Source organism: Eucyclogobius newberryi, unplaced genomic scaffold (assembly GCF_026437365.1).
Source record: "Eucyclogobius newberryi isolate DKJ021-1_F unplaced genomic scaffold, fEucNew1.0.hap1 SCAF_29, whole genome shotgun sequence".
In the NCBI taxonomy this organism is placed as follows: domain Eukaryota; kingdom Metazoa; phylum Chordata; class Actinopteri; order Gobiiformes; family Gobiidae; genus Eucyclogobius; species Eucyclogobius newberryi.
This window is the reverse complement of record NW_027315934.1, coordinates 159,794-179,754: the sequence shown is the minus strand read 5'-3', so window position 1 is coordinate 179,754 and position 19,961 is coordinate 159,794. Positions and strand designations below refer to the sequence as shown.

General features: G+C 51.1%; 5 non-coding genes across 5 annotated transcripts; all 5 read right to left on the bottom strand.

Annotated features, from left to right (window-relative positions):
- Window positions 1-6,729: 6,729 nt before the first annotated feature.
- On the bottom strand, window positions 6,730-6,820 carry trnar-ucg (transfer RNA arginine (anticodon UCG)). Its single transcript is given in 2 exon segments — window positions 6,730-6,765; window positions 6,784-6,820. It is a non-coding gene; the product is annotated as a tRNA-Arg (tRNA).
- A 1,237-nt stretch (window positions 6,821-8,057) lies between these two features.
- trnat-agu (transfer RNA threonine (anticodon AGU)) lies at window positions 8,058-8,131 on the bottom strand. The gene has a single exon. It is a non-coding gene; the product is annotated as a tRNA-Thr (tRNA).
- Window positions 8,132-10,037: 1,906 nt separating this feature from the next.
- On the bottom strand, window positions 10,038-10,111 carry trnat-agu (transfer RNA threonine (anticodon AGU)). The gene has a single exon. It is a non-coding gene; the product is annotated as a tRNA-Thr (tRNA).
- Window positions 10,112-10,687: 576 nt separating this feature from the next.
- Window positions 10,688-10,778, bottom strand: trnar-ucu (transfer RNA arginine (anticodon UCU)). The gene is given in 2 exon segments: window positions 10,688-10,723; window positions 10,742-10,778. It is a non-coding gene; the product is annotated as a tRNA-Arg (tRNA).
- Window positions 10,779-12,256: 1,478 nt separating this feature from the next.
- trnal-caa (transfer RNA leucine (anticodon CAA)) lies at window positions 12,257-12,366 on the bottom strand. Its single transcript has 2 exons — window positions 12,329-12,366; window positions 12,257-12,295 (listed from the first exon to the last, which is right to left on the bottom strand). It is a non-coding gene; the product is annotated as a tRNA-Leu (tRNA).
- Window positions 12,367-19,961: the final 7,595 nt, after the last annotated feature.

The following is a 19,961-nucleotide window of genomic DNA, read 5'->3' as shown; positions in this document are numbered from 1 at the left end:
TCGGACCAAATATATCATCTGGCGCTGTGTCCAGCGTAAGGGTGAGCCAGCGCAAATCAGGACCACAAATGCCAACAACCCCGCAGTGCGCAGGAGCCTTCGAAGCTGGATGAAACCAGAACGGGGCCCTACGATGGCGGTGACCAGCCAGTTGATAGCAAAGTGAGCCCTGGACAGGCGCTGCATTTGAAAAACTCAGAGACGAGGAAGGGACCGGAGTCGGACCAAATATATCATCTGGCGCTGTGTCCAGCGTAAGGGTGAGCCAGCGCAAATCAGGACCACAAATGCCAACAACCCCGCAGTGCGCAGGAGCCTTCGAAGCTGGATGAAACCAGAACGGGGCCCTACGATGGCGGTGACCAGCCAGTTGATAGCAAAGTGAGCCCTGGACAGGCGCTGCATTTGACAAACTCAGAGACGAGGAAGGGACCGGAGTCGGACCAAATATATCATCTGGCGCTGTGTCCAGCGTAAGGGTGAGCCAGCGCAAATCAGGACCACAAATGCCAACAACCCCGCAGTGCGCAGGAGCCTTCGAAGCTGGATGAAACCAGAACGGGGCCCTACGATGGCGGTGACCAGCCAGTTGATAGCAAAGTGAGCCCTGGACAGGCGCTGCATTTGACAAACTCAGAGACGAGGAAGGGACCGGAGTCGGACCAAAAATATGCGCCGGCCCTGCCCCCCGCCCCGCGCAGAGCCATCGGACACGTTGAGGCTGAAGGGGACTGGCGCAGAGCCCTTGGGCCCAGGGGCTAAGCGCAGCCATCATCCTTCAAGCCGCGCCTCCTGCTGCGCGGGGGTGAGTGACAATGGGCTCGGACTGTGGTTCCGTCGGACGCGTTGAGGCTGAAGGAGACTGGCGCAGAGCCCCTGTAACAGGGGCTAAGCGCAGCCATCATCCTCCAAGCCGCGCGTCCTTCAGTGCGGGGGTGAGTGACAGTGGGCCTGGACTGTTGTTCCACCGGACGCGTTGAGGCTGAAGGGGACTGGTGCAGAGCCCCTGTGCCAGGGGCTAAGCGCAGCCATCATCCTCCAAGCCGCGCGTCCTTCTGCGCAGGGGTGAGTGACAGTGGACCCGGACTGTGTTCCCACCGGACGCGTTGAGGCTGAAGGGGACTGGCTCAGAGCCCCTGGCACAGGGGCTAAGCACAGCCATCATCCTTCAAGCCGCGCGTCCTTCAGTGCGGGGGTGAGTGACAGAGGGCCTGGACTGTGTTCCCACCGGACGCGTTGAGGCTGAAGGGGACTGGCTCAGAGCCCCTGGCACAGGGGCTAAGCGCAGCCATCATCCTTCAAGCCGCGCGTCCTTCAGTGCGGGGGTGAGTGACGGTCCCATCTCCGGAGACAAGGGGCCAGGCGCGGGGGAAGCCAGTCAGACTGAAGCCCCGCGCCTGGTGGGACCTCTGTCTCGGCCTCGCTTCCAACGTGTCCGGCGTGAGGTTAGCCGGAGCAAACCACAGCCGCAAAATGTAAACAAACCCGCAGTGCGCAGGAGCCTTCGAAGCTGGATAAAACCAGAACGGGGCCCTACGATGGCGGGTCTTGAGTGCCAATAGACCAAGCTCTTTGTCTGGTATACATAGAACCATGATTTGTACCATTTTCATGGTTGATTCATGGATGATCCCTGCTCCGCCTCACGCGAGTTGGACGGCTGGGTGCCTTTTATCCATGAGGCACTGCACTGCCTCCGGCAGCCGAGTTCGGGGCCCGGTGAGGGCTCCAGGCTCCAGGGGCTCCGACCCGGAGCCTCCGACCCGCAGAAGGTGCTCCCTGGCCGGGCAAAGTCTGGCCGTGTGCAGGGTGGATGGCCCTGGGTCTGGGCGGCGCTAAGATCACGGAGCGGGTCACCTCCGCGTACAGCCCGTGGTCAGCGTGACACCGTGCTCTGCCCCGAGCAATCAGAGCAAACAGGAAGCTTCTGGAAGTGCCCGGGAGTCTGGTAAAATCAAGCCGAAAAAAGACCCTCTCATGCCGGGTCTGAGCGGCGCTTAGAGCCCGGAGGAGCGCGGAGCGCGGGGCTCCATTCAGAGCCTCCGTGATCCGCCTTACAACCAGCTCTCACCTCCGCGTACAGCCCGTGGTCAGCGTGACACCGTGCTCTGCCCCGAGCAATCAGAGCAAACAGGAAGCTTCTGGAAGTGCCCGGGAGTCTGGTAAAATCAAGCCGAAAATAGACCCTCTCATGCCGGGTCTGAGCGGCGCTTAGAGCCCGGAGGAGCGCGGGGCTCCATTCAGAGCCTCCGTGATCCGCCTTACAACCAGCTCTCACCTCCGCGTACAGCCCGTGGTCAGCGTGACACCGTGCTCTGCCCCGAGCAATCAGAGCAAACAGGAAGCTTCTGGAAGTGCCCGGGAGTCTGGTAAAATCAAGCCGAAAATAGACCCTCTCATGCCGGGTCTGAGCGGCGCTTAGAGCCCGGAGGAGCGCGGAGCGCGGGGCTCCATTCAGAGCCTCCGTGATCCGACGCTCACCTCCGCACCTCCGAACCATGACTTGACATTACGGCTGTGAAGGAGCCTTGGAAGCTGGATAAAACCAGAACGGGGCCCATCGATCGCGGTTCTCGTGTGCCCGTCAAACGAGCTCCTTGCCCGGTAGCCGCACAACCAGGAAATGTACCTGTTTCGATTGCGAAAAACGTCATTCTCAAAAACCGCCCGCCCCTCCCTCCCAGCATTACCATTTTGCACATTCCGCGTGAGAGCAGCGTAAGAATTTCTCGGGAGCAGCGTGATTTAGCCCGGGAATCTTGAGCTGAACGCTTATTCCCACGAGCCCAAAAAACGACTAAGTCCAACGGTATATAGTGTACTATTGCCGAAAAACGACAGAGTCTTTAGGTATAGTGTACTATTTCGGTTTTTACTCTAAGTCCCTCAGGGGCATATGGTGCTATACTCTGATGGTCAGATCACCTCCAGGCCCCAGGGGAGTGCTTTTCTGGGGGCAAACAGTGCACTGATGATGGGGGATTATTTCATTTTGCTCATTTTGGTGTTTTTTCACATTTTAACCCATTTTCACCCCTTTTGCTCACAACTTCATACTACGGCCCGAAAAAACGACAGAGTCGCTCGGGTATAGTGTACTATTGCCGAAAAATGACAGAGTCTTTTCAGGTATAGTGTACTATTTCGGTTTTTACTCTAAGTCCCTCAGGGGCATATGGTGCTATACTATGATGGTCAGATCACCTCCAGGCCCCAGGGGAGTGCTTTTCTGGGGGCAAACAGTGCACTGATGATGGGGGATTATTTCATTTTGCTCATTTTGGTGTTTTTTCACATTTTAACCCATTTTCACCCCTTTTGCTCACAACTTCATACTACGGCCCGGAAAAACGACAGAGTCGCTCGGGTATAGTGTACTATTGCCGAAAAATGACAGAGTCTTTTCAGGTATAGTGTACTATTTCGGTTTTTACTCTAAGTCCCTCAGGGGCATATGGTGCTATACTATGATGGTCAGATCACCTCCAGGCCCCAGGGGAGTGCTTTTCTGGGGGCAAACAGTGCACTGATGATGGGGGATTATTTCATTTTGCTCATTTTGGTGTTTTTTCACATTTTAACCCATTTTCACCCCTTTTGCTCACAACTTCATACTACGGCCCGGAAAAACGACAGAGTCGCTCGGGTATAGTGTACTATTGCCGAAAAACGACAGAGTCCCTCGGGTATAGTGTACTATTGCCGAAAAACGACAGAGTCCCTCGGGTATAGTGTACTATTGCCGAAAAACGACAGAGTCCCTCGGGTATAGTGTACTATTGCCGAAAAACGACAGAGTCCCTCGGGTATAGTGTACTATTGCCGAAAAACGACAGAGTCCCTCGGGTATAGTGTACTATTGGCTGGAAGCTCGGTTTTTTTTCTAAGTCCAGCAGGGGTATATGGTACTATATTCTGGTGGTCAGATCACCTCCAGGCCCCAGGGGAGTGCTTTTCTGGGGGCAAACTGTGCACTGATGATGGGGGATTATTTCATTTTGCTCATTTTGGTGTTTATTCACATTTTAACCCATTTTCACCCCTTTTTCTCACATCTTCAAACTCGGGCCCTGATTACAAGTTCTGACCAAATGATGACAAACACGGTTTTTATTATGTATTTTTTTCATTTTTTTTATTTTTCCAACTTATACATCCATCATTGGTGCCAGGCAGGTTGTGGAGAAAGCAGTGAAGAAAGGAGAGAGCCATCACAGAAAAGATGTCCATCCAGGGTCAAGGTACCCTGCACTTTTACATATCCAAATGACAGCATTTAAAGTTTTTTAGCGTATGGTATCTCTCGTTGCATGGAACCGCACAGAGGCCAACGCCACACTGACGGCACCTGTACTTTGTTTGCCGCCTGCCTTTGGTACGAGAGCGGTCAGAGCACACGGCGCAGTCTGGACGTCCCTCTGCTTGACAAAGCCAATGACGCTCTGTGAGTCTCTGTGGCATTTCACTTTCCGGTCTTGAGCGCCTTTCTTGTTTTTTGGAGTGATCAGCCAGTAATGCATCAATAATGTTCTGAATGTAAACCTTTAAAGGTTTGTGTGGGCCTGGAGTGGATTTGGTGTATATGATGTGTGAGTTGACAATACTTATGCTTATAATGGCATTGAATATGCGATGATACCATTTCCGGGACCTGTGTGGAAAGAGGTATGTCTTCATCCTCTGGTCAGCAGTGTCCACTCCACCCATGTAGGCGTTGTACTGGTCGACACATACAGGTCTTTTGATGTCACGGAAGCCAGTGTCATCTGTCTTGGATCGGATCCTCCTCTGAACACAATCATTTCCATGGACTGTGGACAACATGGTGAGACGTTTAGTATCGTGCCAAGCACAAGCCAGGAGTTTTCCCTTTCTGCAAAAAACTGGGTCATCTCCTTTTTTCAGCTGTAAGACACTTTTACCAAGGCATTTTGGCATCCCCAACCTGGTAATCCTTACCGTCCCACACAGTCCAGTTTCCAAATCTGCTAATTCATTTGCAATTACAGGCGAGGTATAGTAACTGTCCATGTAAATCTCGTGTCCTTTGCCCGTAAAGGGAGAAACCAACTCACGGACAACTGCGTGTGTTGCACTGATGTTGCTTGCATTATTTTTGTACTGTCCAGTGTGCATTGACCAGCGCAAAACATACCCTGAACAGCTTTCACTCAGGGCATACACTCTATAGCCATATTTGTCAGGTTTATTCGGAGAGTAACATTTTAGTGAAGATCTCCCCTTGAAAGCTATTGTCATTTCATCTAAAGAAAGCTCCTTGATTGGACTGTAAACTGCTGCAAATTTGGGAATAATCAAATCTATTATTGGGCGGACTTTGAACAGTTTATCGTGCCCGGGCTCGCCTGTTCTCACATAATCATTATTGTTGACAAAATGAAAGAACGAAAGAATGATTTCAAATCTGTTTCTTGACATTACATTTCCAAATCCAGGCGTTTGTGTAAGCCAAAATGTTCCCCAGTAATCCTCGATTTCAGGTTTCTCAACAAGGCCCATGGAGAGATGCAAAGCGAAGAAAGCTTTCATTTCGGTGACTGATACATCATACCACTCAAGAAATCTTGAATGTGGCTTCAGAATCATAGGTGCCATACACTGATGTGCATATCTATTTGTTTCATCAGTAATGAAAGTCCAAAACTGATCGGTCAGAAAGAGTGACAGAATATCAAATGGATTAGCATCCGTCAGATCCATCTCTCCTGTGTAGCCAACTGGGTCTTCAAAAGGTTTGATCCATGCCTCAAATACCTCGACCTCTCTCAGCATGTCCCAGCTCTCATCCACCGGGCAAGTTTTACTGCAGCCACTGGTTCCACTGGTTCCTCGCCTCCGTCTGTCCTTTGCACCTGTCCGTTGTTTCGAAGTCCCTTCATCTCCACTTGGAAATCCATCGTCACTCTCGGGGAGATAATACCCTTCAGAGTCAGAATCTGCTGTAAATTGCATGCCACGTGTACTTCCTCCAGCCATTTTTTTCCTTACCGGATCTGCCCTGGATCATACCTGGCTAATAAAGGGAAGTTGCACCGAACCGACCAATGACTGAAGTGATTCATTTTCTACTATTATTTCATTAATTTCCTTGTACGGTAAAGTTGCATTTCTGCGACTTTGGCGCTTAAAGGGTTAGAAGCTACTCCAACCTGTTTCAGCTAGATATTCAGTGTCCAATATTACCTCATAGATTTTGCCTGCTATACCTCTTCCAATCGTCCCTGGGTGGGCTCGAACGACCAACCTCCCGGTTAACAGCCGAGCGCGCTGGCCAATTGCGCCACAGAGACAAACAGCCCGCTCAATAAAATATTTGCGAGTCGACAAGCCGCAATATCTTTTTTTTTAAAGAGAGCCAGCAACATTCGAAAGTTCAGCCCCTGTCCAATCAACTGTGTTTAATGGAGAGCGAGGGCATCAATCTTTCTACCTTTGAGCTAAATCCCCTGTACCAATGTAGCTATAAAAAAACTGGAAGTCTTTCAATCAATCGACTCTCGCCAATTTATTGCGCACTCAATATCCTGCAGTTAATCTGGATATTGAGGAAAAATTGCAAGATAATGTTATTTGACATAATGCCGATGTATTTGCTTACTTTTTCAAGCACACTTGGCAATTGAACCTCGTTCAGCAGTGCCTTTCATCAAATAGTAAAGCGAGCAGATTTTCCATTGTAAAAAAAGTAGTATGTTCTCTCACCATTAGCGACTCTGGTGGGACTCGAACCCACAACCTTTGAATGCCCTTACAAATTATGCCTCGAAGTCCAATGCGCTATCCATTGCGCCACAGAGCCCATACATCCTTCCATGATGCTCATTTCCACAAACGCAAAACACGGTTTTCATCCAAAATGGGTCCACATCAGTCATTCCTTGCCAACAAACTGAGAATCAAAAAGTGAAAAGAGTGCAGTTAATCTGTGTGTGCAGGGATACTTTTCCATCTTATTCCAATTTGTAACAGCAGCGCATATTCTGTCGTTGTAAATGATTTGCATGCTTGAATGGACAACTGAGTAGTAGTAGGTTTGAGATGGGCCGGTAATTATTTAGCACTGTGGCATCAAGACTGCTCTTCTTTAAGACAGGCTTAATGACTGCAGTTTTAAGGATCTTGGGAAAATTCCAGATCCAAGCAACATGTTGACTTTTTGATTGATTGGAGCCAACAGACTGCTCACCATAGACTTTAAAAATCTAGTAGGCAATGCATAAAGGCAGCATGTAGTGGAACTCAGACTTGTGGTGATCTCTTGGAAAGTTTTGTCAGCCACAAATGCAAAATGGGTTAACTCCAGTTGTCTAGCTGGCTGCGTGCTTGTTATCTGCAAATAATGGTATTTTTAATGTTCTGAACTGAGTCTTGCAAAGAAGACTGCAAACTCATTGCACCTGGAGAAATACAGAAACCATCAAAGTAACATTTACCACACTGTAATTTGAAATATTAACCCGCTTTGTCATTAGCAGGTCCAGAGTGTGCCCTTTGCCCTTGGTGGGGCCACTCAGGTGCTGAGTAAGACCAAAGCTTCTGAGGACAGCGCCAAACTCTTTAGAAGAAGACGAGGTTGAGCGGGACGTGAAGGAAGGAGGGAACAGTCACTCACGTACGGGAAACTCCTACCAAGCAGTGGCCAGCCTATAGCACACTGGGATTCTGTGGTATTTGAACCAAATTTAGCAGTTCCTTTCATCAGTTAATAACACAAGCAGGCTTTCCTATTTACCAATGTAGATAACAGGGGTTACAACAGTGACTCTGGTGGGTCTCGAACTCACAGCCTTTGAATGCCTTTGCAACTTTTGTCTGATTCCCCTTTTTCACAAAAGCAAAACAGTCATCCAAAAACGGTCTACATCAATCAATCAATCCTTACCATCAAACTGAGAAACAAGGAGTGAAAAGAGTGCATTTACTCTGTTTATTCAGGGATACTTTTCAATCTCTAATTAAAAAATGTAAAAGAGCTCTTTCAGTGATAAGTTTTTCTGTACATGTAAACAACTGATTTGCTTGAAAGGCTGTCATGAAGGCACTGCTGGGATTTGAACCCAGGATCTCCTGTTTACTAGACAGGCACTTTGACCATCTAAGCCACAGCGCCTCTTAAAAGCTACTCCAACCTGTTTCAGATAGATATTCAGTGACCAATATTACCTCATAGATTTTGCCTGCTATACCTCTTCCAATCGTCCCTGGGTGGGCTCGAACCACCAACCTCCTGGTTAACAGCCGAGCGCGCTGGCCAATTGCGCCACAGAGACAAACAGCCCGCTCAATAAAATATTTGCGAGTCGACAAGCCGCAATATCTTTTTTTTTAAAGAGAGCCAGCAACATTCGAAAGTTCAGCCCCTGTCCAATCAACTGTGTTTAATGGAGAGCGAGGGCATCAATTTTTCTACCTTTGAGCTAAATCCCCTGTACCAATGTAGCTATAAAAAAACTGGAAGTCTTTCAATCAATCGACTCTCGCCAATTTATTGCGCACTCAATATACTGCAGTTAATCTGGATATTGAGGAAAAATTGCAAGATAATGTTATTTGACATAATGCCGATGTATTTGCTTACTTTCTCAAGCACACTTGGCAATTGAACCTCGTTCAGCAGTGCCTTTCATCAGATAGTAAAGCGAGCAGATTTTCCATTGTAAAAAAACTAGTATGTTCTCTCACCATTAGCGACTCTGGTGGGACTCGAACACACAACCTTTGAATGCCCTTGCAAATTATGCCTAGAAGTCCAATGCACTATCCATTGCGCCACAGAGCCCATACATCCTTCCATGATGCTCATTTCCACAAACGCAAAACACGGTTTTCATCCAAAATGGGTCCACATCAGTCATTCCTTGCCAACAAACTGAGAATCAAAAAGTGAAAAGAGTGCAGTTAATCTGTGTGTGCAGGGATACTTTTCCATCTTATTCCAATTTGTAACAGCAGCGCATTTTCTGTCGTTGTAAATAATTTGCATGCTTGAATGGACAACTGAGTAGTAGTAGGTTTGAGATGGGCCGGTAATTATTTAGCACTGTGGCATCAAGACTGCTCTTCTTTAAGACAGGCTTAATGACTGCAGTTTTAAGGATCTTGGGAAAATTCCAGATCCAAGCAACATGTTGACTTTTTGATTGATTGGAGCCAACAGACTGCTCACCATAGACTTTAAAAATCTAGTAGGCAATGCATAAAGGCAGCATGTAGTGGAACTCAGACTTGTGGTGATCTCTTGGAAAGTTTTGTCAGCCACAAATGCAAAATGGGTTAACTCCAGTTGTCTAGCTGGCTGCGTGCTTGTTATCTGCAAATAATGGTATTTTTAATGTTCTGAACTGAGTCTTGCAAAGAAGACTGCAAACTCATTGCACCTGGAGAAATACAGAAACCATCAAAGTAACATTTACCACACTGTAATTTGAAATATTAACCCGCTTTGTCATTAGCAGGTCCAGAGTGTGCCCTTTGCCCTTGGTGGGGCCACTCAGGTGCTGAGTAAGACCAAAGCTTCTGAGGACAGCGCCAAACTCTTTAGAAGAAGACGAGGTTGAGCGGGACGTGAAGGAAGGAAGGAACAGTCACTCACGTACGGGAAACTCCTACCAAGCAGTGGCCAGCCTATAGCACACTGGGATTCTGTGGTAATTGAACCAAATTTAGCAGTTCCTTTCATCAGTTAATAACACAAGCAGGCTTTCCTATTTACCAATGTAGATAACAGGGGTTACAGCAGTGACTCTGGTGGGTCTCGAACTCACAGCCTTTGAATGCCTTTGCAACTTTTGTCTGATTCCCCTTTTTCACAAAAGCAAAACAGTCATCCAAAAACGGTCTACATCAATCAATCAATCCTTACCATCAAACTGAGAAACAAGGAGTGAAAAGAGTGCATTTACTCTGTTTATTCAGGGATACTTTTCAATCTCTAATTAAAAAATGTAAAAGAGCTCTTTCAGTGATAAGTTTTTCTGTACATGTAAACAACTGATTTGCTTGAAAGGCTATCATGAAGGCACTGTTGGGATTTGAACCCAGGATCTCCTGTTTACTAGACAGGCACTTTGACCATCTAAGTCACAGCGCCTCTTAAAAGCTACTCCAACCTGTTTCAGCTAGATATTCAGTGACCAATATTACCTCATAGATTTTGCCTGCTATACCTCTTCCAATCGTCCCTGGGTGGGCTCGAACCACCAACCTCCCGGTTAACAGCTGAGCGCGCTGGCCAATTGCGCCACAGAGACAAACAGCCCGCTCAATAAAATATTTGCGAGTCGACAAGCCGCAATATCTTTTTTTTTAAAGAGAGCCAGCAACATTCGAAAGTTCAGCCTGTCCAATCAACTGTGTTTAATGGAGAGCGAGGGCATCAATCTTTCTACCTTTGAGCTAAATCCCCTGTACCAATGTAGCTATAAAAAAACTGGAAGTCTTTCAATCAATCGACTCTCGCCAATTTATTGCGCACTCAATATACTGCAGTTAATCTGGATATTGAGGAAAAATTGCAAGATAATGTTATTTGACATAATGCCGGTGTATTTGCTTACTTTTTCAAGCAGACTTGGCAATTGAACCTCGTTCAGCAGTGCCTTTCATCAGATAGTAAAGCGAGCAGATTTTCCATTGTAAAAAAACTAGTATGTTCTCTCACCATAAGCGACTCTGGTGGGGCTCGAACCCACAACCTTTGAATGCGCTTGCAAATTATGCCTAGAAGACCAATGCGCTATCCATTGCGCCACAGAGCCCATACATCCTTCCATGATGCTCATTTCCACAAACGCAAAACACGGTTTTCATCCAAAATGGGTCCACATCAGTCATTCCTTGCCAACAAACTGAGAATCAAAAAGTGAAAAGAGTGCAGTTAATCTGTGTGTGCAGGGATACTTTTCCATCTTATTCCAATTTGTAACAGCAGCGCATTTTCTGTCGTTGTAAATAATTTGCATGCTTGAATGGACAACTGAGTAGTAGTAGGTTTGAGATGGGCCGGTAATTATTTAGCACTGTGGCATCAAGACTGCTCTTCTTTAAGACAGGCTTAATGACTGCAGTTTTAAGGATCTTGGGAAAATTCCAGATCCAAGCAACATGTTGACTTTTTGATTGATTGGAGCCAACAGACTGCTCACCATAGACTTTAAAAATCTAGTAGGCAATGCATAAAGGCAGCATGTAGTGGAACTCAGACTTGTGGTGATCTCTTGGAAAGTTTTGTCAGCCACAAATGCAAAATGGGTTAACTCCAGTTGTCTAGCTGGCTGCGTGCTTGTTATCTGCAAATAATGGTATTTTTAATGTTCTGAACTGAGTCTTGCAAAGAAGACTGCAAACTCATTGCACCTGGAGAAATACAGAAACCATCAAAGTAACATTTACCGCACTGTAATTTGAAATATTAACCCGCTTTGTCATTAGCAGGTCCAGAGTGTGCCCTTTGCCCTTGGTGGGGCCACTCAGGTGCTGAGTAAGACCAAAGCTTCTGAGGACAGCGCCAAACTCTTTAGAAGAAGACGAGGTTGAGCGGGACGTGAAGGAAGGAAGGAACAGTCACTCACGTACGGGAAACTCCTACCAAGCAGTGGCCAGCCTATAGCACACTGGGATTCTGTGGTAATTGAACCAAATTTAGCAGTTCCTTTCATCAGTTAATAACACAAGCAGGCTTTCCTATTTACCAATGTAGATAACAGGGGTTACAGCAGTGACTCTGGTGGGTCTCGAACTCACAGCCTTTGAATGCCTTTGCAACTTTTGTCTGATTCCCCTTTTTCACAAAAGCAAAACAGTCATCCAAAAACGGTCTACATCAATCAATCAATCCTTACCATCAAACTGAGAAACAAGGAGTGAAAAGAGTGCATTTACTCTGTTTATTCAGGGATACTTTTCAATCTCTAATTAAAAAATGTAAAAGAGCTCTTTCAGAAAACCCAGAATTTTTCAGTTCTAAGTCTGGTAAATTAATCACTTTAATTTCTCAGTGAGTGGTCACAATTACAGTATAAGACATATGATACAGTTCACTTTGAATGTACTCAATGGTTTGACAGTACAGCATCTACGTAGTAGATTGGCCATCACATCACAATTCATCATCGGAAGTAACACTTCATTTGAAATCTTAAGCCAATACGACAAGTTTTCAGTCCATTGTCACACATATGTGCTTGTAATTTAGGATGTAAAAATGGCTTCCTTTCCAAAGGAAATATTTTTTTTTTGTCAGGAGTGGGATTTGAACCCACGCCGCCATTCAGAGAACAGAATCCCCTGTGGCGAGGAAGGAGTTTACCTTGAGTCTGGCGCCTTAGACCGCTCGGCCATCCTGACAATTTATTTGTGTGAACTGTGAGTATACAGAATCAGATCCGTTATTACAGTAGCACAAATGACCGTACCTATACTTTGGTAAAAAAACACATCAAACTGCTGTCTCTTTTTAAAGGAGTTTGATGTGGTTGTTGTCACATCAAACTACTGCGTCCTTTAAAAGTCCACATCAAGCTAATGCTTCTTTTTAAAGTCTATTGCAATTGAGATGTCAGTCGAGAGCCGTAACAGCAGTAGTGCATCCAAGAAAGCTGTGTAGTGAATGGATATAGAACCTTTAGTGAAGCAGGAGCCAACAGGCTATTCACATCCTTGTGTAGGGTCTCAAACTACAGGTATTCAGTTTACGATTAAGGAAGATTTCTTAGCAGAAACGAGACAAGACGGGGCACCAGGGTAAAACCCAAAAAGCTAAGATACGGTCCTTAATCGCGCTCGTTAAAAGGTCTGAAGGGTGTTTCACGATTCAGGGACTTACGCATAGTCTAATCAAACAAACAATAGTCAATAACTCTTTCGTGTAGTTTATTTATCAAAAGGGCAATCAAAAAGGGCACCGGAGCAGAAATGCGCACAGGTAAATCACAGGTGATGTTATATCAGATTTAACAGCAGATTTCATGCAGATAATGTTAAACCAGGGTTTTGCCTTTGATAATCAAACGTGTCTATAATAATCTATATCAAAAAGAGGGAAAGTGAGAAGCTAAGGGAGGAGGAACAGCTGAGTTCTACCCAAATCACGCCACAAAAGAACCGCACACTGAATTCGGCTTACGATTTTGTAGAACTCGGTCCGGCTGGTCCTTGTCCGCGGACGAGATCCGTGGCGAGGCAGCGGCGTGGAGCGGTGTGGCGGGCGAAGGCAGTGGCGTGCCGCGATATCCGTGACGCGGGGCGGCAGCGGTGGCGCGAGACGGCGCGTAGAGCGGTGTGGCAGGCGAAGGCAGTGGCGTGCCGAGATGTCCGTGACGCGGGGCGGCAGCGGTGGCGCGAGGTGGCGCGTGGCGATGTCCGGGAGTTCCTTTGCGGTAGAACGCTTTAGCGGCGTGTTAGCTCCTCACGCGGCCTTTACTCAGATGAGAACGTAGCGCTGATCCACGTAAACGGCGTAGATTACTTCAAAAATAGGAGAAGCGAAGTAGAAAAGAAAGTCTCTGTCCGGTTTAGCGCTTAAGCTTAGTTCCAGGTGTTTCCAGGTGTTTTCAGAGTTCAGGGGGGCGATGAGGCTGGCCTAGTCTTGTCGACCCACGTGGCGGACGCTTTGTTGAGACAAAGGAAAAGTAAACAGGCTCGTCCGTGGAGACGGCTTCAAAGAGATAGACAAAGGCTTGAACAAAAAAAAAAGAAGAAGAGAGCAAGAAGAGAAGAGAGGAGAAGAGAGCGTTCCAAGCTCGGAGCGTCTTTTTGTCACCTAGCGCCGCAGGGCACGCTGGGAGCGTAGATACATTTTACATCTTCTTTCACCTGTGATGGGCACTCGAGTTAAAGCATTGGGAATATAAAACTCTTAATCTCAGGGTCGTGGGTTCGAGCCCCACGTTGGGCGGAGTTGATTTTAAGCTTTATGGACTGCTTGCCTTTACAACCCGTGAAATCTTGGTCATAAATTTTCTTCTGTTGGAACCGAAAGAAGAATTATTAAACCCTCTGTAACAATGAGATTTCAACTATTTCACTCAATTCTCATCACCTGTTAAAGTCATCTCTTTATATGGACTGTACATAATTGGAAAGACTTCATCTAGTGTAAGGTTGCCAAAGCATTTACTTTGTACTGATTTTTGGAACGTTATCTTTGAGATAAGGGAGCTCAATGTCAGCATCGCTGAAATGTCCAAGGTGTCAGGGTCAAGGTAAACTCCTACCTAAGCGTAAGCAAATTTGGTCTACAAGTGGAGGAATGGGTTCTAATCCCACTCCTGACAATCGGTTTGTCCTATATTTGAACTCATTGCAAGTGTAGGGGAATGGAGATGGACATTCCACGGCCAGATAACAGAAAATCTCTCTTTGAACATTGGGGGGTTTTCTTTCTCCCTCTCTCCCTCACCGCAGGGAGCCGCTGTGACTTTGGCGATAACAGACCTTCTCCCCCACAGTCTTACAGGAGGACGCCCCGATGAAAACTATGTTTTATGTGATTATGCCATGAATGTTTGTCCGAATCAACTCCGTACACCGCATGTTTCACCTTGTGTTACGTATTTTTCCACTGTTTAAGGTTTTATATTCCCAATGCTTTAACTCGAGTGCCCATCACAGGTGAAAGAAGATGTAAAATGTATCTACCTCAAGAAATAATGTGCACAAACTGCCAAAAGTGTTTAAAGTGTCGTCGCAGTAGCGCCCGCCCCTTTCGCTCCCAGCGTGCCCTGCGGCGCTAGGTGACAAAAAGACGCTCCGAGCTTGGAACGCTCTCTTCTCCTCTCTTCTCTTCTTGCTCTCTTCTTCTTTTTTTTTTTGTTCAAGCCTTTGTCTATCTCTTTGAAGCCGTCTCCACGGACGAGCCTGTTTACTTTTCCTTTGTCTCAACAAAGCGTCCGCCACGTGGGTCGACAAGACTAGGCCAGCCTCATTGCCCCCCTGAACTCTGAAAACACCTGGAAACACCTGGAACTAAGCTTAAGCGCTAAACCGGACAGAGACTTTCTTTTCTACTTCGCTTCTCCTATTTTTGAAGTAATCTACGCCGTTTACGTGGATCAGCGCTACGTTCTCATCTGAGTAAAGGCCGCGTGAGGAGCTAACACGCCGCTAAAGCGTTCTACCGCAAAGGAACTCCCGGACATCGCCACGCGCCACCTCGCGCCACCGCTGCCGCCCCGCGTCACGGACATCTCGGCACGCCACTGCCTTCGCCCGCCACACCGCTCTACGCGCCGTCTCGCGCCACCGCTGCCGCCCCGCGTCACGGACATCGCGGCACGCCACTGCCTTCGCCCGCCACACCGCTCCACGCCCCTGCCTCGCCACGGATCTCGTCCGCGGACAAGGACCAGCCGGACTGAGTTCTACAAAATCGTAAGCCGAGTTCAGTGTGCGGTTCTTTTGTGGCGTGATTTGGGTAGAACTCAGCTGTTCCTCCTCCCTTAGCTTCTCACTTTCCCTCTTTTTGATATAGATTAGCACAGACACGTTTGATTATCAAAGGCAAAACCCTGGTTTAACATTATCTGCATGAAATCTGTTGTTAAATCTGATATAACATCACCTGTGATTTACCTGTGCGCATTTCTGCTCCGGTGCCCTTTTTGATTGCCCATTTGATAAATAAACTACACGAAAGAGTTATTGACTATTGTTTGTTTGATTAGACTATGCGTAAGTCCCTGAATCGTGAAACCCACCAGAGTCGCTAATGGTGAGAGAACATATTAGTTTTTTACAATGGAAAATCTGCTCGCTTTACCATCTGATGAAAGACACTGCTGAACGAGGTTCAATTGCCAAGTGTGCTTGAAAAAGTAAGCAAATACATCGGCATTATGTCAAATAACATTATCTTGCGATTTTTCCTCAATATCCAGATTAACTGCAGTATATTGAGTGCGCAATAAATTGGCGAGAGTCGATTGATTGAAAGACTTCCAGTTTTTTTATAGCTACATTGGTACAGGGGATTTAGCTCAAAGGTAGAAAGATTGATGCCCTCCCTCTCCATTAAACACAGTTGATTGGACAGGGGCTGAACTTTCGAATGTTGCTGGCTCGCTTTAAAAAAAAAGATATTGCGGCTTGTCGAGTCGCAAATATTTTATTTAGCGGGCTGTTTGTCTCTGTGGCGCAATTGGCCAGCGCGCTCGGCTGATAACCCTTTAGGCGCCAGAGATTATGGATGAAATAAATGTATAAATAAAAAACTTCCTGAGATACAGAGAACTGAAGCCGGGGCACAGCTCTGGGTCGGCAGTGCCCCTGGAGGCCCGTAGAAGCTCCACACTCCAGTTGATTCTTGGATAAAAGTGCACCCAGCCGGTCTCGAACTCGCGTGAGGCGGAGCAGGGTTCACCCACCCCGCACACGGCCAGACTTTGCCCGGCCAGGGAGCACCTTCTGCGGGTCGGAGGCTCCGGGTCAGAGCCCCTGGAGCCTGGAGCCCTCACTGGGCCCCGAACTCGGCTGCCGGAGGCAGTGCAGTGCCTCATGGATAAAGGTGCACCCAGCCGGTCTCGAACTCGCGTGAGGCGGAGCAGGGTTCACCCACCCCGCACACGGCCAGACTTTGCCCGGCCAGGGAGCACCTTCTGCGGGTCGGAGGCTCCGGGTCGGAGCCCCTGGAGCCTGGAGCCCTCACTGGGCCCCGAACTCGCCTGCCGGAGGCAGTGCAGTGCCTCATGGATAAAGGTGCACCCAGCCGGTCTCGAACTCGCGTGAGGTGGAGCAGGGTTCACCCACCCCGCACACGGCCAGACTTTGCCCGGCCAGGGAGCACCTTCTGCGGGTCGGAGGCTCCGGGTCGGAGCCCCTGGAGCCTGGAGCCCTCACTGGGCCCCGAACTCGGCTGCCGGAGGCAGTGCAGTGCCTCATGGATAAAGGTGCACCCAGCCGGTCTCGAACTCGCGTGAGGCGGAGCAGGGTTCACCCACCCCGCACACGGCCAGACTTTGCCCGGCCAGGGAGCACCTTCTGCGGGTCGGAGGCTCCGGGTCGGAGCCCCTGGAGCCTGGAGCCCTCACTGGGCCCCGAACTCGGCTGCCGGAGGCAGTGCAGTGCCTCATGGATAAAGCTGCACCCAGCCGGTCTCGAACTCGCGTGAGGCGGAGCAGGGTTCACCCACCCCGCACACGGCCAGACTTTGCCCGGCCAGGGAGCACCTTCTGCGGGTCGGAGGCTCCGGGTCGGAGCCCCTGGAGCCTGGAGCCCTTACTGGGCCCCAAACTCGGCTGCCGGAGGCAGTGCAGTGCCTCATGGATAAAGGTGCACCCAGCCGGTCTCGAACTCGCGTGAGGCGGAGCAGGGTTCACCCACCCCGCACACGGCCAGACTTTGCCCGGGGAAGGGCCACTCTGGCTGGGCATGGCCTCCACTGAGCACCCCCTGGAGCCCCCGGAGCACCTCCAGAGCCACCCCCCACTCTCCCCAGATTCTGCCCGGGGAAGGGCCACTCTGGCTGGGCATGGCCTCCACTGAGCACCCCCTGGAGCCCCCGGAGCACCTCCAGAGCCACCCCCCACTCTCCCCAGATTCTGCCCGGGGAAGGGCCACTCTGGCTGGGCATGGCCTCCACTGAGCACCCCCTGGAGCCCCCGGAGCACCTCCAGAGCCACCCCCCACTCTCCCCAGACTCTGCCCGGGGAAGGGCCACTCTGGCTGGGCATGGCCTCCGCCGAGCACCCCCTGGAACCCCTGGAGCCCCTCCAGAGCCACCCCCCACTCCTCCAGACTCACCCCGGGGAAGGGCCACTCTGGCTGGGCATGGCCCCCACTGAGCACCCCCTGGAACCCCTGGAGCCCCCGGAGAACCTCCAGAGCCACCCCCCACTCTCCCCAGATTCTGCCCGGGGAATGGCCACTCTGGCTGGGCATGGCCTCCGCCGAGCACCCCCTGGAACCCCTGGAGCCCCTCCAGAGCCACCCCGCATTCCCCCAAACTCAGTCTGGGGACGGGCCACTCTGGCTGGGCATGGCCTCCGCCGAGCACCCCCTGGAACCCCTGGACCCCCTCCAGAGCCACCCCGCATTCCCCCAAACTCAGTCTGGGGACGGGCCACTCGGGCTGGGCATGGCCTCCGCCGAGCACCCCCTGGAACCCCTGGAGCCCCTCCAGAGCCACCCCGCATTCCCCCAAACTCAGTCTGGGGACGGGCCACTCTGGCTGGGCATGGCCTCCACTGAACACCCCCTGGAACCCCTGGAGCCCCCGGAGCACCTCCAGAGCCACCCCCCACTCTCCCCAGATTCTGCCCGGGGAAGGGCCACTCTGGCTGGGCATGGCCTCCGCCGAGCACCCCCTGGAACCCCTGGAGCCCCTCCAGAGCCACCCCGCATTCCCCCAAACTCAGTCTGGGGACGGGCCACTCTGGCTGGGCATGGCCCCCACTGAGCACCCCCTGGAACCCCTGGAGCCCCCGGAGCACCTCCAGAGCCACCCCCCACTCTCCCCAGATTCTGCCCGGGGAAGGGCCACTCTGGCTGGGCATGGCCTACGCCGAGCACCCCCTGGAACCCCTGGAGCCCCTCCAGAGCCACCCCGCATTCCCCCAAACTCAGTCTGGGGACGGGCCACTCTGGCTGGGCATGGCCTCCGCCGAGCACCCCCTGGAACCCCTGGAGCCCCTCCAGAGCCACCCCGCATTCCCCCAAACTCAGTCTGGGGACGGGCCACTCGTGCTGGGCATGGCCCCCACTGAGCACCCCTGGAACCCCTGGAGCCCCCGGAGCACCTCCAGAGCCACCCCCCACTCTCCCCAGATTCTGCCCGGGGAAGGGCCACTCTGGCTGGGCATGGCCTCCGCCGAGCACCCCCTGGAACCCCTGGAGCCCCTCCAGAGCCACCCCGCATTCCCCCAAACTCAGTCTGGGGACCGGCCACTCTGGCTGGGCATGGCCTCGGCCGAGCACCCCCTGGAACCCCTGGAGCCCCTCCAGAGCCACCCCGCATTCCCCCAAACTCAGTCTGGGGACGGGCCACTCGGGCTGGGCATGGCCTCCGCCGAGCACCCCCTGGAACCCCTGGAGCCCCTCCAGAGCCACCCCGCATTCCCCCAAACTCAGTCTTGGGACGGGCCACTCTGGCTGGGCATGGCCTCCACTGAACACCCCCTGGAACCCCTGGAGCCCCCGGAGCACCTCCAGAGCCACCCCCCACTCTCCCCAGATTCTGCCCGGGGAAGGGCCACTCTGGCTGGGCATGGCCTCCGCCGAGCACCCCCTGGAACCCCTGGAGCCCCTCCAGAGCCACCCCGCATTCCCCCAAACTCAGTCTGGGGACGGGCCACTCTGGCTGGGCATGGCCCCCACTGAGCACCCCCTGGAACCCCTGGAGCCCCCGGAGCACCTCCAGAGCCACCCCCCACTCTCCCCAGATTCTGCCCGGGGAAGGGCCACTCTGGCTGGGCATGGCCTCCGCCGAGCACCCCCTTGAACCCCTGGAGCCCCTCCAGAGCCACCCCGCATTCCCCCAAACTCAGTCTGGGGACGGGCCACTCTGGCTGGGCATGGCCTCCGCCGAGCACCCCCTGGAACCCCTGGAGCCCCTCCAGAGCCACCCCGCATTCCCCCAAACTCAGTCTGGGGACGGGCCACTCGGGCTGGGCATGGCCTCCGCCGAGCACCCCCTGGAACCCCTGGAGCCCCTCCAGAGCCACCCCGCATTCCCCCAAACTCAGTCTGGGGACGGGCCACTCTGGCTGGGCATGGCCTCCACTGAACACCCCCTGGAACCCCTGGAGCCCCCGGAGCACCTCCAGAGCCACCCCCCACTCTCCCCAGATTCTGCCCGGGGAAGGGCCACTCTGGCTGGGCATGGCCTCCGCCGAGCACCCCCTGGAACCCCTGGAGCCCCTCCAGAGCCACCCCGCATTCCCCCAAACTCAGTCTGGGGACGGGCCACTCTGGCTGGGCATGGCCCCCACTGAGCACCCCCTGGAACC